This window comes from Heteronotia binoei, chromosome 5 (genome assembly GCF_032191835.1).
Source record: "Heteronotia binoei isolate CCM8104 ecotype False Entrance Well chromosome 5, APGP_CSIRO_Hbin_v1, whole genome shotgun sequence".
Classification (NCBI taxonomy): Eukaryota; Metazoa; Chordata; class Lepidosauria; order Squamata; family Gekkonidae; genus Heteronotia; species Heteronotia binoei.
The window spans coordinates 36548711-36576503 of record NC_083227.1 but is presented as its reverse complement, the minus strand read 5'-3'; the positions used below and the strand labels follow the sequence as shown (position 1 = coordinate 36576503).

The following is a 27793-nucleotide window of genomic DNA, read 5'->3' as shown; positions in this document are numbered from 1 at the left end:
CGTTTTTAAAAAAGTAAAAAGTAAGGGTAGTCCACTGTGCAAGCACCAGTCGTTTCGACTCTGGGGTGATGTTGCTTTCACAATACTTTCATGGCAGACTTTTTACAAGGTGGTTTTTACAGCGACATTTAATACGTTGTTAGAGGCCTAAACATTTCCTTTTTTTTCTGATGTGAGAAAAAAATTAAAACCTTTTATTTGACCCTAAAAGTTTATTTTTTTCTCCCTTCTGACTTTGAAAGGAATTAAAACATTTTCATGAGCCCCCAAAAGTATCATGGGCTTAGGCACTGTGCCCAGTGGATAAGTCGGCCATGGCTAGGGGCGGCCAAACTTGCTTAATATAAGAGCCACAGAGGAGAAACATCAGATGTCTGAGAGCCACAAGACATGAATGTGAGAGGTTTGAGAGCTGCAAGAAGGAAGGCAGGCAAATGGATGCGGAAGGGAGGGAGAGGTGGAAAGAAACTAACTATAAATACATTCTCCAACTGGCTGGATTGGATAAGTGATTTAAAGAGAGAAATGCCTTCTCTAAGCTGTCTGAAGAAGCGGGGGCCTTTGAGAGTGTGTGTGAAAGAGCCACATGTGGCTCCCGAGCCGCAGTTTGGCCACCCCTAGCCTTGGCAATAAAGCATATTTTTCCTTTCCACACTTAGAAGCAAATCCTCACGAATCCTGAGACGCAACTCCGCGTTCATTACAGCAATGCTTACTCGTGAACAACGACTTCCCGCAGCTACCCCCCAGGAAAACTTGGACCAGGAACGCTCCGCCTACCGACCTCAGACTGACCAATAGCAGGGCTCGCCTAGCAAGCCAATAAGAAGGGAGGGAAGGCAATTTGGGGATTTTTTTTTTTTTTTGCAACTTCCCGGCAGGCACTGCAGAGTGGAGCGCGGCCTGGCAGCGGTGTGAGTTGCAGTTCGTTTTCTCCAGCGGCCGGTTGTGAATCTATTCCCATCAGCGCCACGGATAAGATCGGAAAGGCGATACGATGAACAAGTGGAAGGCTGGATCGCGTGTCACTGTCGTGCAAGGAAGCCGCGTTGGGGAACTTCAGCGCCGGACACAAGCAATTTTTCATGCAAGGGGATCGTGCGTGTTCGACTCCTGCGGGTGAAGCGGTGATCATGGCTGAGCGCGATCGTTAGCAGGAGAAGGCGTTTTTCTGGCAGCCGCATTTTCCGCAGTTGGGATCCGGAAGGTAGGAGCGTTAGCCACGCTGGAAGATCGTCGCGTAGCTGCTGCATGTTTTCTGTGAACTTGCCCGGTCTGCACACCTCGCGATCAAGAGTCCAGGCACGTTCGCAGCATACATCTGCATAGCGATGCCTGCCGTTCTTAGCAGGAATGCCAGGTTTAATTTTTTTTTTAAAAAAAAACCTAGTTGCTCAAGCCAAGGATATCTTTCCCATTGTCGAAAGGAAAAAGTGTCAAGGGGAATCTCTTCCCTTGTTGTGCAGCTGTCCTCCTCCTTTAGTTGAACTTTGCATTCGTGATAGGAATTGTAGGCAGTACTGTGTTGAGGTGAGTGTGCATGGCATGTATTTAGGGTTGCCGGCACGCTTGGATAAAAATACCCTGTTCTTTTAGTAGAAGGTTAATAGGATATTATATACCAAATAATGTTATTGATAGGACTCTGAGGAGGCAGCATAGCATTATTCAAAATAAAATATATTTATCTCCATACCATGAAAAGCTGCAGCTGTCCATTTCTGCCTATCAGGTCTCTAGTAAAGGGAAAAGATGTTTTCCTTCAGGTCTGTCAGCAACTGGACATGTGTGCTGTGAATGTGCCCAGATTGCTGATCTCCAGGTGTGTGCAGAATCTGAGACTGCCTGCTCTGAAGAATTTGGAATATGACAGTGGCTCAGTGGTAGAGCATCTACTTGGTAAGCAGAAGGTCCCAGGTTCAATCCCCGGCATCTCCAACTAAAAAGGGTCCAGGCAAATAGGCGTGAATAACCTCATCTTGAGACCCTGGAGAGCTGCTGCCAGTCTGACTAGACAATACTGACTTTGATGGACTGAGGGTCTGATTCAGAATAAGGCAGCTTCATATGTTCATATGTACTGGATGGTGTGTCTGAATGTGAAAGGAGCAGCTTTCCCCTGCCTTACTCCCTGCAGATTTTCCATTCACTCTCACATTGTCTGTAGCTATAATAAAAAGGTTCTTCATCTTTTGTGTTCAGCTAGTCATCCATGTGTGCGCGTAACAGTCTTCTTTCACTGTAGCTGCAGCTCTCCATTTTGACAATGCTTGTCTCTCTGTTGGTGTCAGCGGCAGAATTTCTTCTTGGCCGATTTGGTTTACATTCTGGCAAGTAGTGAGGAGTAAGGAGTGGGGTCCCCTGGGGGTCTCTTGTAGAAGAGAGCCAGTTTGGTGTAGTGATTAAGTGTGTGGGCTCTTGTCTGGGAGAACCGGGTTTGATTCCCCACTCCTTCACATGCACCTGCTGGAATGGCCTTGGGTTAGCCATAGCTCTGGCAGAGGTTGTCCTTGAAAGGGCAGCTGCTGTGAGAGCCCTCTCAATCCCACCCACCTCACAGGGTGTCTGTTGTGGGGGGAGAAGATATAGGAGATTGTAAGCCGCTCTGAGTCTCTGATTCAGAGAGAAGGGCATGGTATAAATCTGCAGCTCTTCTTCAGCTAATGCTCTTTAACTTGTTCATAAATCATCTTGAAGGGGAGGCATGAATGAATGAAGTGGCCAGATTTGCAGATGACACTAAGTGAATGGTGTAAACCCAAAGCTGATTCTGAAGAGGGGAAGGGGCTGTGGCTCAGCGGTGGAGCATCTGCTTGGCATGCAGAATGTCCCAGGTTTCAATCCCTGGCATTTCCAGTTAAAAGGTCTGGTAGGATGTTTTGTGAAAAACCTGCCTGAGACCCTGGAGAGCTGCTGCCTGTCTAAGTAGATGGACCAAATGCCTGCTTAGAGCTTACAAAAGCTTACATTCTGAATAAAGCTTAGTTGGTCTTAAAGGTGCAACTTGTCTACTTCTTTGTTCTATTACTTTAGACCAACACAGCTGCCCACTTGATTCAGTAAAAGACAGCTTCATGAGTTCTCTCCAGACTGGATGAGCAGGCAGCATTACAACACATGAGGTTCAATATCAAGTAATGTACGTTGGAGCCAAAGATGCCCAGGAAGACACTGATGGGCATTTGAACTGGCAGTGGCTGACTGGAAAAGAGATGTTGGTTTCACAGTGAAAAGGTTGGGGGTGGAATTCTAGCAGGAACTCCTTTGCGTATTAGGCCACACACCCCTGATGCAGCCAATCCTCTTGGAGTTTACAAGAGCTTTTGTAAGCTCTTGGAGGATTGGCTACATCAGGGGTGTGTGGCCTAATATGCAAAGGAGCTCCTGCTAAAATTCCACCCCTGGAAAAGGTTCAGCAGCACTTGGGGGTGGGGAGAGGGATTCCTTTAATGACTGGGATTATTAGGCAAGGGATCAAAGACAAGAGGTCTCTCCAAGGGTATTGTACAGATGGGAGGGTGCAGTGCAGGGTCACCAAAATCATCAATGACTTTCCTTATAATGAAAGGCTAAGCCATTCATGGCCTTTATGTTAGAGCAGGGTTGGCTAACTTTGCCTAATGTAAGAGCCACATAGAATAAACATCAGAATTTTGAGAGCCACAAGACATGGCCATCAGATGTTTGAGAGGAGGGGGGAGAGGGATGGAAGGAAGATAGAGAAGGGGGAGAGGGGTGGAAAGAAAGCAACTTTAACTTTAAATGCATTCTCCAAGCTGGCCGACAGAGTGGTGAGAGCTTTAAGAGCCACACAATATGTGTGAAAGAGCCACATGTGGCTCCGGAGACACAGTTTGACCATCCCTGTGTTAGAGGAAAAGAGGTATGTGAACCTGCATTGTACTGAGTCAGATTATCGGGTTATCAAATTTAGTATTGTGCTTTGAGAGGCAGCAGGTTCTGAGGTCGAAGTCTGCTGCATCACCTCCAACCCATTTGATTCTTTTGAGTGAAGGTGCTGGGGATGGAGACCTTCTGCATGCAGAGCAGATTCTCCAGTATGGAGTCACAGCTTCACCCCTCCCACGAAACAAAATAGGAGTCAAGTCACACCTTTAAACCACCTTAGTTTTATTCAGAATGTAAGCTTTTGTGTACTCTCTAAGCACACTTCATCAGACCCTCCCATGAAAGTGATTAATCCTCCCATGATAGAAATTAATCCTCCTGCAGAAAAAGTGAACCCTTTTCTTTGCCTCTTCCCTAAATAATAGAATTCACAAGGACTCAGTGCAGTTGATAGGCAGCGTATTCAAGATGAGCAAATGGATGGATTGGTGGAAAGTTGCAGATGACTTACGGTGACCTTGTGGAGCTTTCAAGACAAGAGGCAACCAGAGGTGCTTTTGCCATCGCCTGCCTCTGCACAGCAGTCCCAGAGTTCTTTGGTGACCTCCCATCCAAGTACTAGCCAGGGCAAACTCTGTTTAACTTCCAAGATCTGATGAAATTGGGCTAGCCTGGGTCATCCAGGCCAGAGATATAGTTTTCCGAAATACACAGTTACAAAGAAGAATGGAAGGCTGTGGCAGAAGCAGTTATATCGTTGAACAAGGGATGAAAGATTAGTCAGATGCTAGTGTGAGTTTACCCACAAGTGGATTTCTCAAATTCCTAGGATTCTATGTGCACAGTTCTATTTAATTTTTTGATCACTTTGTAGAGGCTGGGGCTGTTTTTACTCTGGGCAGAAGATTCTCTCAGTGTGCATTTAAAAATGTTCATCTGTATTGCATACCGCCGTCACTTCTGTCTGGCTTTGCATTTTCTGAAATCGTTCGCATTCATTTTCTTGAATTGGCACCAAAAGTAGTTTCACCCCAGAGTTGCTCCTACTTTACAAGAGTACTTTTGAGCAGGGGTTTTCTGCAGATTCGGATGTAGAGTTGAAACTCCAGAAAAGACGAGGAGCAAAATTTTGAATGTAGATCCAATAATACTATGTGGATTTCTAGCAGGCGAATTCAATGCTCAAAAAATCAGAATCGACAATGAGTGTAGAATCAGCCTGGGAATTGTAAACCATCTCTGAATGTCTCTTGCCTTGATAACCCTGTGGAGTTAGCTGTGACATGATGGCCCTTTCACCACCATTATGTTCCTGTAGTATGACTTGGTAATAGAAAGTGCCATCGAGTTGTAGTCAATATATGATAACCCCACAGGGCTTTATGGGCAAGAGATGAACAGAGGTGGTTTGCCATTGCCTGCCTCTGTGCAGCAGCCCTGGACTTCCTTGGTAGCCTCCCATCCAAGTACTAACCAGGGCTGACCCAGACTAGTTCTGAGATCTGATGAGATTGGGCTAGCCTGGGCCATCCACGTCAAGACAAAAGGTAATGCTATTTCACTCAGAAGTGTGCTGATACCTCCTGTAAAAACAGAATGAAAAGCCCCGAGGCGACAAGAATTCCGGCACATACAACCAATATTTCACTCAGTAATATTCATGATAACTTCAAAGAGCACCATGTCACAATATAAACCTCAAAAACCATTCGCAATATTAGGTCCAAATATGGCTATATTGGACTAATTTGGACTGTTTTCTTTGACAGAACAGCTTTTGCAAGTATTGTGATACTGTGTTAATGTATTTTTGTACAGCAGCGAACTCTTTGTGGGGCTGTTTAGTATGTGATTAATACTGTGAATGATTTCTCCGGTTTATATTGTGACATTGTGCTCTGCGAAGTTGTTATGAACATTACTGATTGAAATATTGGTTGAATGTACTGGAATTCTTGTCATCTTGGGGCTTTTCATTCTGTTTTTGTGCAAGTATAACCTAGGTCTCCTTTGTATTGTTATGATACCTTCTATAAAGCTTCTTGATACCTCCTATAAAGCTTCTTTGTCCAGGGTGCAGGATTCTTTTGTTTTTAATGTGGGGAAGAGAGGTGGCTCTGTGACATAATTAGCCAAGCCAGAAGTAAATACAAGTGGACTAAATGCGGTGTGGCGTTGCTGCAGGTGGCATGGCCACCTTCCAGATATATTTGAGGTCTAGTCGGGGCGGGGGGGGGGGAATGCTCTTCATGGCTGTGGAATGGAAATTCAGTTGGAACTGTGAGGCTGATAGAAGGTGACTGAAGCTCTTCCAGGGTGAAGTCTCAGGATGGAGGGCAGCTACAGTTGCAAGAGTTGCCACTTCGTGCTTCACATAACAAAATGGTGATACTGTGAAACACATCCCTATTAGATTCAATGTTACCTCTTACAGAGCATTTCACTTTGTGCTTTTCATAGAATTAGAGTTGGAAGAGACCAGTGTTTCCTCTAAGCTGAGTTAACATGAGCTGGCTCACAGATTTTTACTCTCCAGCTCACAGATTTTTGTCTTATCTCAGGAAGGGTAACCCCAGAGCACACAATTTATGCAGTAGCTCACAACTTTAATGCAAGTAGAATTTTTGCTCACAAGACTGCAACTTAAGAGGGAGCATTGGAAGGGGCCCCCAAGGGTCCTCTAGTCCAAGCTGCACAATGCAAGAAATTCACAAATACCTCTCCCCCCCACACATCCAGTGACCCTTGCTTCGTGCCCGGAAGATGGCAAAAAACTTCCAAGATCCCGGGCCAGACTGGCCTGGAGGGGAAAAAAATTCTTCCTGACCCCAGAGTGACGGTCAGCATTTCCTCGTGTGTGTAAGAAAGTGCCACAAGAACTAAGAACTGATGCGACCATTTCTGCCCTCCTTCTCATGATCAGTGAACAAGTAGATATTCAAAATGCAAGTAACATGTCAAGCAGCAGTATGAAATGAATTGAAAGAGATCGTATATACTAAACTATAGAGCTTTGCATACTGTAAAACTATTAGGAAAATGTTCAATAACTTAATACGAGACCCTGAAGTATGTAAAAATAAAAGTAAATTCACTCAGTATAGTAAATTCATTCACACAAAGTATGTTTGATGAGAAAGGGAGGGAAGGAGAGAAAGAAGGAATGAAGAAGGGGAAAAGGGGGGGAGGGAAACAGTGAGCATACAGTAGGAATAAGACGAATAGAAGAAACAGAAATCACAGCTAAACAGTAGTATCCACTCCTGTGTCAAGAAAGGAGAGTAAGAAACAAAAGCAGGGCAAAGGCAATTAAAAGTAGACCATAGACATTTGTGAAGACATTTGTTCAGTGTGGCCAAGTGCAGAGTAATGCACATTGGGGCCAAGAATCCCAGCTGCAAATACAAGTTGATGGGTTGTGAACTGGCAGAGACTGACCAAGAGAGAGATCTTGGGGTCGTGGTAGATAACTCACTGAAAATGTCAAGACAGTGTGCAATTGCAATAAAAAAGGCCAACGCCGTGCTGGGTATTATTAGGTAGGGAACTGAAAACAAATCAGCCAGGATCATAATGCCCCTGTATAAATTGATGGTGTGGTCTCATTTGGAATACTGTGTGCAATTCTGGTCACCGCACCTCAAAAAGGATATTATAGCATTGGAAAAAGTCCAGAAAAGGGCAACTAGAATAATTAATGGGTTGGAATGCTTTCCCTATGAAGAAAGCTTAAAACGCTTGAGGCTCTTTAGCTTGGAGAAACATCGACTGCAGGGTGACGTGATAGAGGTTTACAAGATTATGCATGGGATGGAGAAAGTGGAGAAAGTACTTTTCTCCCTTTCTCACAATACAAGAACTCATGGGCATTCGATGAAATTGCTGAGCAGTTGGGTTAAAACGGATAAAAGGAAGTACTTCTTCACCCAAAAGTGGAATTCACTGCCACAGGAGGTGGTGGCGGCTACAAGCATAGCCAGCTTCAAGAGGGATTTGGATAAAAATATGGAGCAGAGGTCCATCACTGGCTATTAGCCACAGCATATTATTGGAACTGTCTGGGGCAGTGATGCTCTGTATTCTTGGTGCTTGGGAGAGGGGGGGCAAAGTGGAAGGGCTACTAGCCCCACTTGTGAACTTCCTTTCTTTTTTGGCCACTGTGTGCCCACTGTGTTGGACTGGATGGGCCATTGGCCTGATCCAACATGGCTTCTCTTATGTTCTTAGTACACCCCCTCACATTTTGTAAATATTTAAGTATATCTTTTCATATGACAACACTGAAGAAATGACACTTGGCTACAATGTAAAGTAGTGAGTCTACAGCTTCTATAACAGTGTAAATGTGGTGTCCCCTCAAAATTACGCAACACACAGCCATTAATGTCTAAACTGCTGGCAACAAAAGTGAATACATCCCTAAGTGATAATGTCCAAATGGGGCCCAAAGTGTCAATATTTTGTGCGACCACCATTATTTTCCAGCACTGCCTTAACCCTCTTGGGCAAAGAGTTCACCAGACCTTCACAGGTTGCCACTGGAGTCCTCTTCCACTCCTCCATGATGATGTCACATAGCTGGTGGATGTTAGAGACCTTGCGCACCTCCATCTTCCATTTCAGGATGCCCCACAGATGCTCAATAGGGTTTAGGTCTGGAGACATGCTTGGCCAGTCCATCACCTTTACCCTCAGCTTCTTTAGCAAGGCAGTGGTCGTTTTGGAGGTGTGTTTGGGGTCGTTATCATGTTGGAATACTGCCCTGCAGCCCAGTCTCTGAAGGGAGGGGATTATGCTCTGCTTCGGTATTTCACAGTACATGTTAGCATTCATGGTTCCCTCAATGAACTGTAGTTCCCCAGTGCCGGCAGCACTCATGCAGCCCCAGTCCATGACATTCCCACCACCATGCTTGACAGTAGGCAAGACACACTTGTCTTTGTACTCCTCACCTGGTTGCTGCCACACACGCTTGACACCATCTGAGCCAAATAAGTTTATCTTGGTCTCATCGGACCACAGGACATGGTTCCAGAAATCCATGTCCTTAGTCTGCTTGTCTGCAGCAAACCATTTGCGGGCTTTCTTGTGCATCATCTTTAGAAAAGGCTTTCTTCTGGGATGACAGCCCTGCAGACCAGTTTCATTCAGCGGACCCCCCACCCCTTCAACCTCTGTAGCAATGCTGGCAGCACTCATACATCTATTTCCCAAAGCCAACCTCTGCATATGACGCTGAGCACGGGCAGTCAGCTTCTTTGGTCGACCATGACGAGGCCTGTTCTGAGTGGAACCTGTCCTGTTAAACCGCTGTATGGTCTTGGCCACTGTGCTGCAGCTCAGTTTCAGGGTCTTGGCAATATTCTTATAGTCTAGGCCAATATCTGGTGTAGTTTCAATCACAAGTTCAGCTGTGGTTTCAGAGGGTAGCTGTATTGATCTGCAGTAGAACAGTTAGATTCAAGTCTAGTAGCATCTTAGGTACCAACAAGATAACCTGACAAAGGGAGCTTTGACTCTCGAATGTTTATATCCCCAGTTCTTGTTGGCATTTAAGGTGCTGCAGAACTCTAACATAGACATTCAGCTGTAGATGCATTAAACAAAACATGAGAATCACTCAGTGGGCTTGTAGAGGAAAAACAAGAGCATACTGTACATGGGTGGTAAGTGTGTTCACAATAATGTGATCAGGACTCCAAAGTCAGACCTTTGGTCTCTCAAGCAGTATTAGCTACTCTTAACTGGCAGTGGAGTCTTCAGGATTTCACACCTTTCACATCACCTGCCTGGTTATTTCCATTGGAGATGCTGGGGATCAAGCTGGAAATATTTGCATGCCAAGCAGATAGCCTATAGTTCAGCCACTCAACTGGCCCTGCTTTAGCATGATTTTGTTCATACTTTTTATACCAGGGGTTCAGAACTGCCTGTCTTCAGGGAATCCTTTTTACATTGGTTCACCTGTTGTAGAATCCCACTGTACTAGGGTTCATAATTAGTTTGTGTGAAACCTGGCTGAGGCCTATCAGACCTCCTTGCTGTCCTGCATGAACTAAGAATGCATCTTGGAATGCCCCAGGGGTCCCATACAGGTGTATATTGTACAACAGCCTCTTCGCTCAATATAAGAAGTGATGGGCCATCAATGAAATTAATGAGCAGTAGGTTTAGAACAGATAAAAGGAAGTAGTTCTTCACTCAAGGAGTAATTAACAGCTGGAATTCACTGCCACAGGAAGTGGTGGCAGCGATAAACATTAATAATATAAAGGGGGGATTGGATAAACATATGGAGCAGTGGTCCATCTGTGGTTATTAGCCACAAGGTATAGATGAAACACAATGTCTTGGGTAGTTGTGCTCTGTATTTGCGATGCCTGGCGAGGCAACAGTGGAAGGGCTTCTGGAGTTCTGGCCCCACTGGTGGACCTCCTGATGTTGCCTGGGTTTTGGCCACTGTGTGACACCAAGTGTTGGACTGGAAGAGCCATTGGTCTGATCCAACATGGCTTCTTTTTTGCCCTTATATTCTAGTAATAGGCAGACTGCCTTTTTCTTGTTTAAGACACTAATGTGCATGACTCTCAAGCTGGTATCTCCTGAGGTAGTTCAGGAGTCTTAATTACAGATAAAATGTTACCAAGCTTCTCCCCACAACAAACCCAATAATACTTAAAAATGTGAACAATCAGTAATGTCCACAGCAGAAGTGCAGCTAAGTAATTAAGACATGACTGTGTGTAAAACTAGAAGTGAACTATAAGAATAACTAAAATAATAGAGTCCAGTAACACCTTTAAGACTAACACATTTCATTGTAGAAGAGTGCTGTGTTTCTCAAAAGTTTATGCTACAATAAAATGTGTTAGTCTTAAAGGTGCCGCTGGACTCTTACTATTTTGCAGCAACAGACTAAAATGGCTAACTCCTCTCAAAAATAATTCAGTAACCTACCAGGGCATTAAAAAGCTGTGCAAATATTAATGTGTTAAATCTTAAAGGCAAGGCAGTTCCACCCACATTGGTTAGGTAAAAAGAAACAGTTTTACCTGACACTGAAGCTTTGAAAGGCTACAAGCATATGTATGTGTTTTTTTGGGGGGGGGGGGAGTTCCAGAGCCTTGGTACTATTAGAGAAAAGTCTGTCAAAAGACCACCCACCTTACTTCAGAAAATGGGGGCAAATGGGGAAGTGTGTTATGACCAGGGCTTTTTTTGTAGAAAAAGTCCAGCAGGAACTCATTTACATATTAGGCCACACCCCTGAATCATAGAGTTGAAAGGGACCTCTAGGGTCATCTAGTCTAACCCCCTGCACAACGCAGGAAACTCACAAACACCTCCCCCTAAATTCACAGGATCTTCATTGCTGCCAGATGGCCATCTAGCCTCTGTTTAAAAACCTCCAAGGAAGCCTGTTCCACTGAGGAATCACTCTAACGGTCAGGAAGTTCTTCCTAATGTTGAGCTGGAAACTCTTTTGATTTAATTTCAACCCATTGGTTCTGGTCCTACTTTCTGGGGCCACAGAAAACAATTCCACACCATCCTCTATATGACAGCCCTTCAAGCACTTGAAGATGGTGATCATATCACCTCTCAGCCGCCTCCTCTCCAGGCAAAACATCCCTAGCTCCTTCAACCTTTCCTCATAGGACTTGGTCTCCAGACCCCTCACCATCTTCGTCACCCTCCTCTGGACCCGTTCCAGCTTGTCTATATCCTTCTTAAAATGTGGTGCCCAAAACTGAACACAATACTCCAGGTAAGGTCTTACCAGAGCAGAGTAAAGCGATACCATCACATCATGTGATCTGGACACTATACATCTGTTGATGCAGCCCAAAATTGCATTTGCCTTTTTAGCCACCACATCACACTGTTGACTCATGTTCAGCGTATGATCCACTAAGACCCCTAGATCCTTTTCGCACATACTACTGCTAAGACAAGTCTCCCCCATCCTATAACTATGCATTGGATTTTTCCTACCTAAATGCAGAACTTTACATTTATCCCTGTTAAAATTCATTTTATTGATTTTAGCCCAGTTTTCCAGCCTGTCCGGGTCATCCTGTATCTGTCTTCTTCTGTGTTTGCAACCCCTCTCAATTTAGTATCATCTGCAAATTTAATAAGCATTCCCTCTATTCCTTCATCCAAATCTTTGATAAAGATGTTGAACAATACAGGTCCCAGAACAGATCCTACCATGTCCTTGCTCTTTTTCTTACTCTGAACATAAGAATATAACCTTTTTTTGTTTTTAGCATCTTTGGCCAGCCGAAGCTCATACTGAGCTTTAGCTTTCCTAACTTTTTCTCTACAAGCACTGGTGATTTGTTTATATTCATCCTTGGTTATAAGGCCCTCCTTCCAATTCCTAAAAGAGTCTTTTTTATTTCTCGTCTTTAGAGAGCTGTCCATGGAGCCACTTTGACTTTAGGCTTTTTCCATTTTTTCTTCTCATAGGAATCGTCTATGATTGCGCTTTCAGTATTTTGCTTTTAAGAAACTCCCACCCCTCCTGGACCCCCTTCCTCCTAAGTATTTCTGACCATGGGATTTTACCCAGCATAGTTCTATGTTTATCAAAGTTTGCTTTTCTGAAGTCCAACCTATAAGTCTGACTACATATAGCTTTTCCCTTCCCTAAGACTGTAAATTCCAAAATCACATGGTCACTACTGTCCAGGGTGCCCACTATTTCCACTTCTTCAATCAATTCTTCCTTGTTGGTGAGAATCAAATCCAAGATAGCAGATCCCCTTGTTTCCTTTTTCACTTTCTGGAAAAGGAAGTTGTCAGCAAGACAAGTTAGGAATATATTTGACTTTTCATTTTTAGCATAGTTGGACTTCCAACAGATGTCCAGGTAATTGAAATCTCCCATGATCACTGTATCCCTTCTCTTGGAGAACTTTGCAATCTGCTGTAGAAGTATCTCATCCAAGTCCTCTGCCTGACTTGGTCGTCTATAGCAGACCCCCACAATAATATCACTGTTATTTCTTTCTTCTTTTATTTTTACCCAAAGACTGTCGACTGAGCTGCCATGTTCAGATTCACATATTTCCTCACAAGTATATACCTCCTTCACATATACTGCTATGCCTCTGCCCTTTCTCATTTGCCTGTCCCTTTTAGATAAGTTGTACCCCTGAATCCTAATATTCCAGTTGTGAGTGTCATCCCACCAAGTTTCAGTAAGGCCTATTATGTCATAGTCTCCTTCCTTTATTAGGACTTCCAGTTCCTCCTGTTTGCTTCCCAAACTCTGTGCATTAGTATAGAGACATTGGAATCCATGTTTTATGCATCCCGAGGATTTCGTTTCCGTACAAGCCTGCAAGTTCGCATTACCTAACGTATGCACCACTCTTTGCAAATCTTTAATGTTCTTATCCCCAGTTTCTGGCATCATACAAGGCTTTGAATTATTGTCTCGCTCCCCCATACAATTTAGTTTAAAGCCCTCCTTATTAGGTTAGCAAAGCTGATACCAAACACCCTTTTCCCTACCGCCGTAAGGTGCAAACCATCTCCCAATAGAAGACCACCATCTCAAAAGCGTAAGCCATGGTCCAGAAATCCGAATCTTTCCTGACGACACCATCGATATAGCCAGTTGTTTATTTGAAGTATTCTTCTTTCTCGTCCTAAGCCACGGCCTTCAACAGGAAGCACTGACGAGAACACAACCTGTACGCCAAGCTCCTTCACCTTCTGACCAAGAGCCACATAGTCTTTTCTAATACGTTCAGGGCTATGACGGGCAGTATCGTTCATTCCCATGTGGATCAGCACGAAAGGATAGTAATCCGTGGGCTTGATAAGTCTTCCAATCCTTTCTCTCACATGCTGGATGCGTGCACCTGGCAGACAGCAGACCTTTCGAGATGACAAGTCCGGTTGGCACACTTTGGGCTCCACTCCTCTGAGCAAGGAGTCTCCAATCACCACCACCTTCCTCTTCCTATATTGGGGAGCAGAAGCTCCAGGCTTCTTATCCACAGGATTCTGAGAAACGTTCTTCAAGCTTCGTGGAGGCTGGGGAAGTAGCCCTTGTTCCAATGACTCAGAATCAGTTACTGTGGGGAGATCGTGGAACCTATTGCTGAGCAACAGGGGCTCAGAACATCTCCTGATTTTGTTTCTCCTTTGGGTTACATTTTTCCAGGAACCCTCCTCCTGTGTTGGGTCCTTTTCTAATTGCTGAGATACCGTTTCCTTTCCCTTCTCTTGTCCTTTCAAGAGCGCCTCATATGTTTTGTCAAGAAAATCCTCATCTTCCTTTATACCCTGCAGTGTGGACAATCATGCCTCCAGTCCCTGTATCTTTTACTTCAGCAGGGCCACTAACTTACACTTGCTGCAAGTGTAATTCGTGCTACTCTCAGGTAGAAATACAAACATCCCACAGTCTTTACACATCACTGCCTCTGCTCCCTCACCAGCCATACTGCTGCAATCCATTTCAAAATTTTCTTTATCTTCACTTCTCTTTAAATCTCACTACCAGCTACCACTTGAAACTACTTTTGAGTAACTACCCATCTTTCTACAGAACCCCTAGGCTAGATCCCCAGGCTAAGAGCCCTTTGGCAAGGATGAGCCTTGCAAATTAAAGGCTCAGACCCCCACCCACCTCTGATTCAACAGCCAGAGCAACAGCAGAGGGTGGGGCCAGCAATTACCCCCAGGAAAACAAGCTCTCCTCACTCAGCAACAGCTACACAAAAGACACACAAAAGCAATCAGAAACCCCTCTCCAGCAGGCACCAAGCACTCCACAGTTACCTCTAGGTAATGCTCCCCAGCACTTTTAGAAAAGCAAATCAAGTCTCACTCACCTTACCAGCTCTGTTCTGGATCCAAACAGCTTCTTCTACTGCAGCTTCTGCCTCTGGCAAGGATGAGCCTTGCAAATTAAAGGCTCATTATTTCCCTGGTGCCACCATTATTTCACAGCAGGAACTCATTTGCCTATTAGGGCTCATCCTCTGATACCAAGCCAGCCGGAACTGCGTTCCTGTGCTTTCCTGCTCAAAAAAAGCCCTGCTTATGACAGTGTCTGTTGTGACACCTTGTCTTCTCTGACTGCTCTCACTGAGGAGTCTTCACATCTCAGTTTTTCTAGAGATGCTCTCTTATTTTATCCTCATAACGACCTGTTGAGGTGGGCTGAGAGAATTATTGGCCCCCAGATCGCCCAGTGAGATTAGTTACTGAGTGGGGGATTTGAACTCATGCTTTCCATCCCAGCGTGTCACTTTAAGCACCTTGGCACCCTGACTCTCCAAATGCCACTTAGTTGAATCATCTGCCTGTCAAGTGCATCTCTGGTGCTTATATCCAGGCCTGGAAAATGTTTAAAACTCCTAGGAGCCTGACTTGACTTTTTAAGAGTTGCTGTTGAATTTTTAAGCATGGATTCCTTGGGGAAAATACTTTGGATTCTTAAGCACCAGCATTCTGTTTACAAGTGCATGGGTGGCCACAGTCTTGTATTTTCTGTCTTTGATGCCAGTTTAATCTTACAAAAGTCACTGTTTGCTTTTCATGGAAAGCAAGCTGCAAGCAGCCCTGTATTCAGGGGTGTCTCCAGTGCAGCCTGCTGAATTAATTTAATTTCATTTTTGGATTTGTATCCCACCCTATCTAGCAAGCAGGATAAAAATTCAAAAATTACCACACTTGTTTATTATTAAATGATTCTCTTTTCAGCAGCACATTGGAAGCTAGGGCTTTTGTGTGTGAGAGGCTGATGTTAAAGTTTCCTCTACTCCCAGAGAGTTTCCTAGCAATAGCCTTCACCATCAGCCTTCATGTAGTGCCCCTTTCCTCCTTCCAAATGGAGGAAAGCAGACTAGAGTGTGATTTTAATTCAAATTGTTGTACTCCGCTCTGAGCCCCCCAAAAGGGGGAAGGGGCAGAATATAAATAAACTAATAAGAATAGTACATGGAATTTGTAAGTAGCTAACACTTCTGATCATCTGGGCATGTGTGTGGATTGGTGGTGGCAGCTTGTGGCTTGATAAAGAGGAGGGGCTCTACTTCAGGCATAGAAGACATGAATTTGATTGTATTTCATTTACAGAGTTTAGATCCAGCACTCCTAGCCAAAGGCTCTTTAGGTGGTTGCCATTCAAGGTTGTTGTTTTTTTCAAGCAAACAAAAATTATCCTCCCCATCCCCCAAATGAGTTGTTCAAATAGTGTAATTCTGTACAATATAAGGGATTATATCCAGTGGAAGAGAGTTACATCAGTGGAAGGGAACATCTTCCCCTCTTCCAACACGATGTAGTCCAAAATGGTTGCTCAAAATACTGTTCCAGCGGGATAGGAAACATCCAGGAACAGTGTGAGGGGGTGAATCTGCAGCTGAAAGAGTAAAATCTGTTGTGGAAAACTACTTCTGGAGCAAACCCAAAAAGGGCATAGAAGCCAAGGTCTTCCCATTATGTTGCCTCCTAGCCAGTGTTCCCTCTAAGCTGTGGAGTTTTGTGAGCAGAAATTCTACTTTATGAGCTACTAGCATTAAAGTTGTGAGCTACTGCATAAATTAGTTAGTTCTGGAGCCATTTTTTGTTTGCTAAGACAAAAATGTGTGAGAGGCTAAAAAACTATGAGCTAGTTCACACAGAAGAACCCCATGGCACAGAGTGGTAAAGCTGCAGTACTGCAGTCAGAACCCTCTGATCACGACCTGAGTTCAATCCCAGTGGAAGCTGGGTTCAGGTAGCCGGCTCCAGGTTGACTCAGCCTTTCATCCTTCCGAGGTTGGTAAAATGAGTATGCAGCTTGTTGGGGGGGAAAGTGTAGATGACTGGGGAAGGCAATGACAAACCACCCCATAAAAAGTCTGCCATGAAAACATTGTGAAAGCAATGTCACCCCAGAGTCAAAAACAACTGGTGCTGGCACAGGGGACTACCTTTACCTTTTTAGCTCACACTAACTCAGCTTAGAGGGAACACTGCTCCTAGCACTGGTATTCAGAGGTTTGCTGCCTGTAGATGTGGAGACAGTAGGATGAACAGGAGAGTGCACAACTCCCCCCCCCTCACAAAAAAATCCTGGACCAACAGTAATTTGGGCAGAGGGGCAAACAATGTTGTCCTGGCAACTTGACCCACTTGGATGAGATGACTTGGCCCTCAGAGAATGCCTGTCATGTAGTTCTGAACTGGCAGAACCCAAAGTCTGAGAAGGTTTGTTACTTGGGGAAGAGCAAGCAGAAAGCGCTCTCAGGGGTGATGGTAGCAATAAAAGCTTATTTTGATGGCTTTGTGGAACTTGGCAAGCAGCCAAAGGCCCAAGGAGACAGGTGACACATTCCAGAAAACTGAAATCCATTAGTAGAATCAAGCACAACTGGATGAGATGCTGAAGCTTTTTTCTGCTGGAACTGCTGTCCCAGCTGCAACAGAAATTGTAACAGCAGACAGAGTATCTAATGGACACCCTGAAAAAATAGCATACACATCCAAGAAGAAGCTTTCTGTGAATGAAAGATGGCCCAGAGTTACACACTAATATTGTGTACACACCTCTAAGAGTACCTCTTTTTTGCACTGGCACACCTCATGCCAAGATATTGTCCATTGAGAAGTATTGGATAGAACCAGAGATATGATGCCAGAATAACAAAAACTTGCAAAAACGAGGCCCGCAGGCAAATGTCCTCCAGAGAAACTTGAAGCCTCATTTATTCTAGAAAGCTTCTGAAAATGTTTAATTGTTCTTTTTAAGCTAGAGTTTTCAGTTTGGACTACTTCTGGCTTCTTATCTTCTGGTTGGCTTAAAACTGTTGTTGCAATGGTGTTTTCATTCATCTGAGTGGAAAAGCAGGATATACTTTTTCTAAAATGAAATATACCACCATTTAATGTATACTGTCCCAGGTTCTGCCCTTGGTGTCTCCAGCTCAAATAACTAGGAAGGAGGACTAGAAATTTCCTCTGCCCTGAGACATTGGGACAGTTGTGTCAGTGATAGGGTATATGGACCAGTGGTCTGATTTAGGTACAAGGCTGCTTCATATGCTGTAGGTAAGAAGACTGAGTACAGTGTTTGAGAAGACTAGGATCTGCTATAGCACTTATACAGCTTGGGAGCTGTAAAGCTTGCACTGGCCTAGGGCAGGGGTGGTCAAACTTGCTTAACGTAAGAGCCACATAGAATAAACATGTTTGAGAGCCACAAGACATGAACGGCAGATGTTTGTGGAAAGGAAGGAAACTATATAGAGGAGGGAGGGAGAGGTGGAAAGAAAGCAACTTCAAATGCATTCTCCAAGCTGCCAACTGGCTTGGCTTGGAGAAGTGCTTTAAAAAGACAAATGCCTTCTCCAAGCCAGCCAACAGGTTGGGGTGGGGGGGCTTCAAGAGCCACACAACATGTGTGGAAAAAGCCATATGTGGCTCCTGAGCTGCAGTTTGGTCACACTTGGCTTATGGGATGCAGAAGGGTGCAAGTGAATGGGGGGGGGGGCCTCAGTGGTACTGATGAGGGGTAGTGGTGAGTGACCATGGTGCATTGGGATGGAGTGGCAAGACCCTACTGCTCTCATCTCCTTCCAAGTCCAGGAGCAGACTTTTAACTCAAGAAGGTACAGTATGTCACAGAAGTGAATACACCCCCTCACATTTTGTAAATATTTAAGTATATCTTTTCATGTGGAGAAATGACACTTGGTTACAATGTAAAGTAGTGAGTCTACAGCTTGTATAACAGTGTAAATGTGCTGTCCCCTCAAAATTACACAACACACAGCCATTAATGTCTAAACTGCTGGCGACAAAAGTGAGTACACCCCTAAGTGCTAATGTCCAAATGGGGCCCAAAGTGTCAATATTTTGTGCAGCCACCATTATTTTCCAGCACTGCCTTAACCCTCTTGGGCATAGAGTTCACCAGAGCTTCACAAGTTGCCACTGGAGTCCTCTTCCACTCCTCCATGATGATGTCACGTAGCTGGTGGATGTTAGAGACCTTGCGTACCTCCACCTTACGTTTCAGGATGCCTTACAGATGCTCAATAGGGTTTAGGTCTAAAGATATGCTTGGCCAATCCATCACTTTTACCCTCAGCTTCTTTAGCATGGCAGTGGTCGTTTTGGAGGTGTGTTTGGGGTCGCTATCATGTTGGAATACTACCCTGCGACCCAGTCTCCAAAGGGAGGGGATCATGCTCTGCTTCAGTATGTCACAGTACATGTTGGCATTTATGGTTTCCTCAATGAACTGTAGCTCCCCAGTGCTGGCAGCACTCATGCAGCCCCAGACCATGACATTCCCACCACCATGCTTGACTGTAGGCAAGACACACTTCTCTTTGTACTCCTCATCTGATTGCCACCACCATCTGAACCAAATAAGTTTATCTTGGTCTCATCGGATCACAGGACATGGTTCCAGAAATCCATGTCCTTAATCTGCTTGTCTGCAGCAAACCGTTTGTGGGCTTTCTTGTGCATCATCTTTAGAAGAGGCTTCCTTCTGGGACGACAGCCCTGCAGACCAATTTGATGCAGCATGCAACATATGGTCTGAGCACTGGCAGGCTGAACCCCCCCCCCCTTCAACCTCTGCAGCAATGCTGGCAGCAATCATACGTCTATTTCCCAAAGCCAACCTCTGGATATGACACTGAGCACGGACAGTCAACTTCTTTGGTCGACCATGGCGAGGCCTGTTCTGTAAAACTGCTGTACGGTCTTGGCCACCGTGCTGCAGCTCAGTTTCAGGGTCTTCTTATAGTCTAGACCAGGGGTGGCCAACAGTAGCTCTCCAGATGTTTTTGCCTACAACTCCCATCAGCCCCGGCCATTGGCCACGCTGGCTGGGGCTGATGGGAGTTGTAGGCAAAAACATCTGGAGAGCTGCCATTGGCCACCCTTGGCCTAGGCCATCTTTATGTAGAGCAACAATTCATTTTTTCAGATCCTCAGAGTTCATTGCCATGAGGTGTCATGTGGAACTTCCAGTGACCAGTATGAGGGAGTGAGAGTGATAACCTGCTCCCCCTTCACACCTGATACCTTGTACCACTAACGAGTCACATGACACCAGGAAGGGAAAACAGCTACTTGGGCCCCATTTGGACATTATCACTTGGTGTACTCACTTTTGTTGCCAGCATTAAGGGCTGTGTGTTGCGTAATTTTGAGGGGACAGCACATTTACACTATTATACAAGCTGTAGACTCACTACTTTACATTGTAGCCTAGTGTCATTTCTTCAGTGTTGTCACATGAAAAGATATACTTAAATATTTGCAAAATGTGAGGGGGTATACTCACTTCTGTGACATACTGTATATCCCTGTCAGTTATCAGCTTTCCATAACCCAGAAGTACTATCTGCTACAAGCTTGAAACAAGAAAACAGCAAAGAATGCCCTACTGAAAGTTAATTTTGCTTTCTGATTTAAAATGTTCAAGATTATCAAGAGTTTAAACAAAAGTAAAAAGGGTCCTAAGACAATTTGGCAGGATGGACTCACCCTGAATTTTTCACTTGCCCTATTAAAATCAGTTGTATGTATATGGAAGAGGGAAAGATGGTTTGCTGCTCCAGTCAAGTTTGCAGATTTGTTTCCTCAAGTTGCCAGCCTATTAAATGTTTCCTGGCCCACACCTGCACCCAACACTTAAACCAATCATTTGTGGCCTAAAACAGGGAGGGTTGAAAGCAGACTGATCTGTAGCTGTTGGCCAATTCCTGGTGGGCTGCTGAATACTTGCTGCTGTTTGTAGACTTTGAACTTGTCTAACCAGCTACATCTTGAAGGAAAACTGTGTGCTCAGAAATTCAGATAAGAGATCCAGACCTGGTACTCTTTCTTTGTTTATTTAAAACACATTGGTGTTTCCATGCTCAGCAGCCTGGATGCATTTCAAGCCTTCCTGCAACCCATTTGCATCACAAATACCTGTCCATATAGATTTGGGTATGTGACTGTCCTGGGTAAACAGCATAATTCATTGAATTATATTTTATCTTCCCCCCCCCCCCACCCAGCGTATGATGCGTTGGGGTTATATTATCATATCCATAAACTTGTGGCAACAGAATCATGGCTGTATTGGTCACCAGTTTTAATAATAATAATAATAATAATAATAATAATAATAATAATAATAATAATAATAATAATAATAATAATAATAATAATAATAATAAAATTTTATTTCTACCCCGCCCTCCCCGCCAAGGCAGGCTCAGGGCGTAGGATGGGGGTGTCTGGTTTAAATCCCTCTTAACCCAGACTGGTCTGTGCTTCCCATGAGCTGGCCAAGGGTTGAGGGGTCAGAGAGATGGGGAAACCTACGGCTGGGGTTACCTGCATGATAGTGACCTCGGTATATACTAACCCCAACACAGCTGCTGCTGCAGTGTATGAGCTGGCATTCGTCCACTCCCTGAGTGTAATAATCCACAACTTCTCTCTCATTCTCTGACAGACCCAGCTCCTTACATCTGTCTCATCCTCACAAGTAACCTCTTTCTACTTCCCGCTTCAGCTTCCATCACTCCAGCTGCATCAATATTTTAGAAACCAAGCGCTTTGTTCTCCGGTTTCTAGTTTTATGTTTCAAAACATCTACATGGCATCTTTGCTTTGTGTGACAGAATGTCTGTACCTTTCTGGGTGCAGCTTGCTTTCATATTTTCCACTCCATGTGTTCCACTGTCCTAAACCAAGAGCTGCTTCTACTGTGATATCTTCTGTTGTGACATCCCTAGCAGAACAGTTTTCTCTTGCAGAAGCTCGGTAGAGATTATGAATAAAGCATACATGTGCCCACAAAAATAAGCTAAGGGGTTTTTTTTTAGTATAGAATTTGGGGGTTCCTGGGTACAGGGTTTGGAAATGTGGTGTTTCAGGTCTTGATTGTGAATTGTTTCATATGTACGTTCATTCTATGCAGTGTTGCAACAGAGTTATGTATGCTCAAGGCAGGTTCTTGCCCTGTAAGTTCAGTGAGTACCATAAGAATGCAAATCTAACTTTGAAAACAGAATAGAATCCCGTGTTCTTCTGTTTTTTTCTCTCTGCTCTATTCAGGTGGGACACAACCATTTACCTTTTGACTTTCCCTGTTGAAGTACCTCGAGGTATCATCTTTGTTCCTTTGAGATGTGGCCTCCAATATTGGATCCAAAAATACCTGAATTTCTTCAGCCTAAGAAAGTGGTGTGTTCTATAAAGGTAATATTTTTATTTTCCTGAAGTGGTGGTGTGAGATCCGGTGCATTGTAATATTTGAGGGAGGGGCCCGTATACTCCACACTGTTTTGAGGAGACCAGGGGTTCAGAGAGGGAATGAAGGCCATCTATGTCAACCTCTTCCCAGTCAGGGATTGCTAGTCCATCCATACACCCCATCTCAGTTGACCAAGGCTATAAACACGGAGTAGGAACAGTATAAGAAATGCTTATGTAGTAGTAAGCTTTCATCAACTTGGCTACTTGGCTGGTTTGACTTGATGGGCAAGAGTTATTGAGTTTAATGTTGACAGTGGAACTTTGAAAAGCCTAATAGCACTCCCTGCACACACTCACTGGTTGAATATATGTTCATCCCCAAATGTACAAGATTAACTGGTTAATTTTAAGCATTTTTCACTCCATGCAGGAAGGAGTAGTTCTTGAAAGAGATGGCCTTTTCCCAATGAATTCATTGGCCATCTTCCCCTGGCTTTTTCAGTTATAAACAAAAGTTGTTCCATGCAAAAATGGTTTTGTTGACATCTTTTTGATCAGTTGAAAACTTTTTGAGCAGATACAGTTGGATTGAGAACAGATGCCTCCCACAAAGGCGTGCCTTTACTTCCTGTGTATAGGCACGTAAGAACTGGAGGTAGATCAAAAGGAATGAGACCGTGCAGTGAGAATGCACCTACTATGTGGAGGCTGTACCAAGGTCTTTAGTCCTACACTCCTTTGCAAATGCAGAATAGGTTTATCATTCTGGACAAGGTGGATGAACAATACTCTATTGGTAGCTTAGAATTTTTCCCTGTCATACTAGATTTCTATATATAGAATCATAGAGTTGGAAGGGACCTTCACGGTCATTAAGTCCAACCCCTGCATAATGCAGGAAATTCACAAATACCTCCCTCTCCTCTCTCTCGCGCGGGTGCGCGCGCACACACACCCTGTTCCCTACCCAGAAGATGACAAAGAACTTCCAAGATCCTTGGCCATACTGGCCTGGAGAAGAATTGTTGCCTGACTCCAAAGTGGCTATCAACATTTCCCTGGGCATGTAAGAAAGGGCCATAAAAACTGAACACTGATTAATCATTCTTGCTCTCCCCCTCATGATCTGTCTTAAGTTCACATAATCAAGATTGCTGTCAGATGACCATCTAGCCTCTGTTTAAAAACCTCCAAAGAAGGAGAGCCCACCACCTCCTGAGGAAACCTGTTCCACCAAGGAACCACTCTGTCAGCAAGTTCCTCCTAATGTTTAGCTGAAAACTCTTTTGATTTAATTTCAATCCATTGGTTCTGGTCCTACTTTCTGGGGCAACAGAAAACAATTCTGCACCATCCCCTATGTGAAAGCCCTTCAAGTACTTGAAGATGATGATATCATCTCTCAGTCATCTCTTCTCCAGGCTAATATACCCAGCTCCTTCAATCTTTCTCCGTAGGACTTGGTCTCCAGACCCCTCACCATCTTTTTTACCCTCCTCTGGACACATTCCAGCTGGTATGTATCCTTCTTAAATTGTGGGGGCCAAGACTGAACACAGTAATCTAGATGAGGTCTAATTAGAGCAGAGTAAAGCAATACCATCACTTCACACGATCTGGATGTGATCTGATTCAGCCCAGTTGATCCTTTTAATGACAACCCTTTTCCTGGCTTTAACTATTATGGCCCCTAAAGTCTGTTACTAACTCATCTGTTGTAGGTACAGACTGGACCTTGGAGTATGTTGGGTCTGGTGACTGAGATGGCACAATGAGGGAGATTGCAGGCACATCATAGGAGCTTAGCTTGTTCTCAATCATCAGGGTTGTTGGAGGTGAAATGTATCACCTCGACACGTGCTACTACTGCAGGCTGGAACTCAGCTGGTGGCAGTATACACAGAGGTCGTAGGTGCAGCTTGGTTGGGTTGACAAGATACCCTCGGCTGGCCTTGCCTTTTCCCAGATTACAGTGATTCATTAATAGGGTATGTAATCTGGAGCTATTAATATGCAAAAACTTAACCCTGAACCAAGGATTTCTTAAAAATCTACTGTCAGAAGATGCTTGCTTGGGTTTTTTTCCTTTTTTTAAACATTATATCATTTATTAAAGGTGTTGAGATTTTGAAGTTCAAGAGGACTCTGGATCTGAGAACAGCCATCCAAATGTTCCATCATCGTAGCAAACGTTCAGGCGCAATGCACAGTTAGCAAACGTGGAGGCAGAAATGGCATGGAGGGATCAAACAGCTCTGCAGGTATGAAAAGCGTAGAGCTTCTTTGGACCAAACCATTTACCTTGGATTATGGTTGGAAGATCAGATGCAGTTGTTGGACAAAACTGTATGTGATGTTGTCCTAGCCCTATGTGAAGTTTTTCCTGTGGCAAGACAGCCCTCTCACTAGCTGTACCAACCTTTGGGACTTTACAAATCACCACTGGTAGTCAGAATGTGGATGAATATTCTGTGACATCACAGCAGTTCAACCTGTGTTGGGGAGGGGACAGGCACCTGTCTTCAGATAGGTGACAATGTTTGATTTGGATGCTTTGCTGTTGCTCCTTGACTCTTGCTATTGTGGCTGTCTGCTTTTCATCCTCCTGTGGTTTATTATTATTTTTTGAATCTTCCTACCAGTGGGATTTTATTTATTCTCTTTTTATAATATTACAATGCCACCCATTTTGGTTTTGAGTTTGGGGCATACATTTTTAAAATAAAAGCAGAAAACATGCTGATGGATAAATGCAAAATATTCCAGTTGAAGCCTTCTACAAAGGCGTGTCTTTACTGTTCTGTGTGTGGGCACGTAAGAAATGGAGGCAGATTAATGGGCTGGAGGCTGTTTTGGACAGGACTGGCTGCCATTTTGTGCTTTTCCTGGATCTTCATCCCTACATTTTCTATGCAGCATGACAATAGTCTCTGGCCATTCTGTTTGATTGCTGAAGCTGGCTGTGGATAGTAAAATATGAGTCCCTTCCTCTCCATGGGATGCCTGCTTCAGAGTAGCCCCGAATACAGTTGGAATTGTGTGACTAGATTGGTAGGAGGGGCAGGAAATTGGACTTAGTTGAAATATGCAGCAGGAGGTGGTAGCAGAAGGAGGTGGTAGAACTGGTTGAAGGTGGAGGGGTGCATTTTTGGGGGGAGGTGTGTGTGTGTGTCCGCACCTGGAAGTCATGGTAACCTCTGGTGACTGACCCTCTACTAGAGGCCTGGAGGATATTCAGAGAGATGGCTGAATCAAGCCTGCCCCCACCTCCTCCTCTGGTATTCCAAGAACATCTCCCATCCAGAGTCCGCCTTGCTTAGCTTCTGAGATCTGATGAGAGGGGGCTTGCCTGGGCTATCCAAGTCAGGGCTGAAGACTGCATTTTTGAATAAGCAGAAAACTAGCCCTGCAAAGAACAGACTTGGTTAAAGCCTTCTCCCTAATGGGGTAGGTCATTTTTTTTAAAGTGCAGGGTGGCTTTGTTGTTACACAAGGCTGCATTAAAGCAGACATCCTTGACTTGCAGTCTAAAGCAGTGCTATGAGGCAACCGCTTCAGAATTTTTTTTTTTTAAATTTTCAAACAGTTTTATTAAGATATTTCTGCTAAATACAGACATAAAGAGAAGACGATTGAATGATGAATATGAATACTAAAATGTGAATATTATGACAAATAGCTTTGTACAATGAGACTAAAGATAACATTTTGAACCATATCTAGAGCATTGCATATTGTAAGTCGTTAAAAAGCATGACATACCTCAAAATGAGACCTTTAAGAAAATAAAATCGGATTCATTTATATCAGATATAATTATGTGATCACCTTAGAATTTGGAGGAGGGAGGTGAAGCATAAACAATTTGTAAAAGGAGCAAAAAAAGAAAGAAAAAGAGACAGACAACAACAACACAGATGAAAACAAAACCAGAAATAGTTATGAAACAGTGGAGACCACTCCTGTGCCAAGAAAAAGGAAAAAGAGAAAGAGTTAGGATACCCGCAGATTAAAAGTAAAGCACAGACATTTGTGAAGAGGTATAAGGAGGAATTTCTTGAGATGTAATATAATCAACAAAAGGAAACCACTTAGCAAAGAAATTAGATGTGTTGGAATGATATAAGAATTCTTATATCTTGTGCTTCATGCATTGTCTAGATCAGTGGTTCCCAAGGTAAGTGGTACCACCCCCTGGGGGAATACGATTACCTAAGGTGTGCTAAGAGGTAGGGGGCAGCAGAGAGGGCCCTGGAGGTGGGCCCCTCTGACTGTGTTCTTCACTTATTTTCAGCTGACCACGCTAGAGCCCTGATACTGGCAAAGTTCACTCCAAGTTTCTGCCTCTGCATAGCTTCCACCAGATTTCAGCTCTGTCAGAACCTTTAGTGATTTTTAGTAAATAAGCCACAAGAGCTCTGGTGAGACCAACATACCTTGTTTTGAGAAGCTGTAAAAGGACATTGAACAAAAGCCAAAGATTAAGAAATCTTGGTTACAAAAGGAAATTTCTGATCACTATCCTGCACTATGGACAAGGATGAAGAAGCTCTTTGTTTCATTTCCAGTATTATATTTGGTAGAATGCGGTTTTAAGTGTGGTCATGCAACTTCCTTCTATGCAAAGAAATTGATGTCGGATTACTTAAATGTGGTGATTTAAGACTCTTGCTAAGTGACTGTAAAATATACATTGGGAAACTGGTATCGCTTCATCAAGCCCTTCCACTGCATTAAGAATTTACTCAACAGTGAGGTAGTCACGAAGTGTGATATCTGTGATTCTTGCTAAATTACTTTGAAAAGCCAGTATCACTGGATCGAGTTCAGCAGTGTTGTTGAATAAATTAAACTGAAAAGTTGGATTTGAAAGAAATGTGAATTTGAAATAAGTGTGCGATGGCTACTGTTTTGAATGTTATGAATCATTCAAACAGCTATTCTAAAAAATGCTTTGTATGGAGTAAGGTAGGGAGACAAGGGGGGGGGGTGGCCTGGAAAAGTTTGGGAACCCCAGGTCTAGTTGGTAGAGAAAAGATTTGGTATGTATCCCCTTGTTACCTATAGAACTAATAACAGCCTTCTCCTGTGTTGCTCCTCAGAAGCTGGTACGAGCACAGCAAAGAACTGGCATGATGTGGTTCAAGATGAACAGAAATAATCTCAACGAAGTGTTCCAAGAAGAGTCAGTCCCTGAGATGGGGCAGATTCCATCCATGTCTGTTTTTAAAAAAATAATAAATAATAGACAACCAGTCTCCTTCCACTCATGTACTTTCACATCCACATGTCTTGCTTGCCTACATAGCATCTGTATTCAAGTGCTTATCTTCGGTTACAATTTAAGAGTTTCTTTTCTGTTCAGAGATGTGTGGGGTTTTTTGTAAGTACGCACATATACTCTGTGTATTTTTGTTTTATCCTTTGCCATTGGACTATTGAATTTGTTTACTTATGGTGTGTTGGTCTGTGAGCACTAAATATAGAATAAAGGAAATTAACTATGTAGAATCTTGGTTCTTGCTGCTTCAGCCTGCCAGTTTTAAGTACATGCAGCCACCAGCAAAGAACACACATCCCAATTTCATCTTCACAGCATTCCTGTAATGTTCATTGAGAAAAACCATCTGACCAAACATGACTTACTTTGTGACTGTGGATTTGAATTACCCCTCCTTTGAATATTGTCTGGAAATGACAGTAATGCTAGCGAAAGTTG

General features: G+C 43.8%; 1 long non-coding RNA gene across 1 annotated transcript; it reads left to right on the top strand.

Annotated features, from left to right (window-relative positions):
• The first annotated feature begins 851 nt into the window (after positions 1–851).
• On the top strand, positions 852–27580 carry LOC132572282 (uncharacterized). The gene is made up of 4 exons (XR_009555422.1): positions 852–1207; positions 21934–22077; positions 24191–24335; positions 27177–27580. It is a non-coding gene; the product is annotated as an uncharacterized LOC132572282 (long non-coding RNA).
• The last annotated feature ends 213 nt before the right edge of the window (positions 27581–27793 follow it).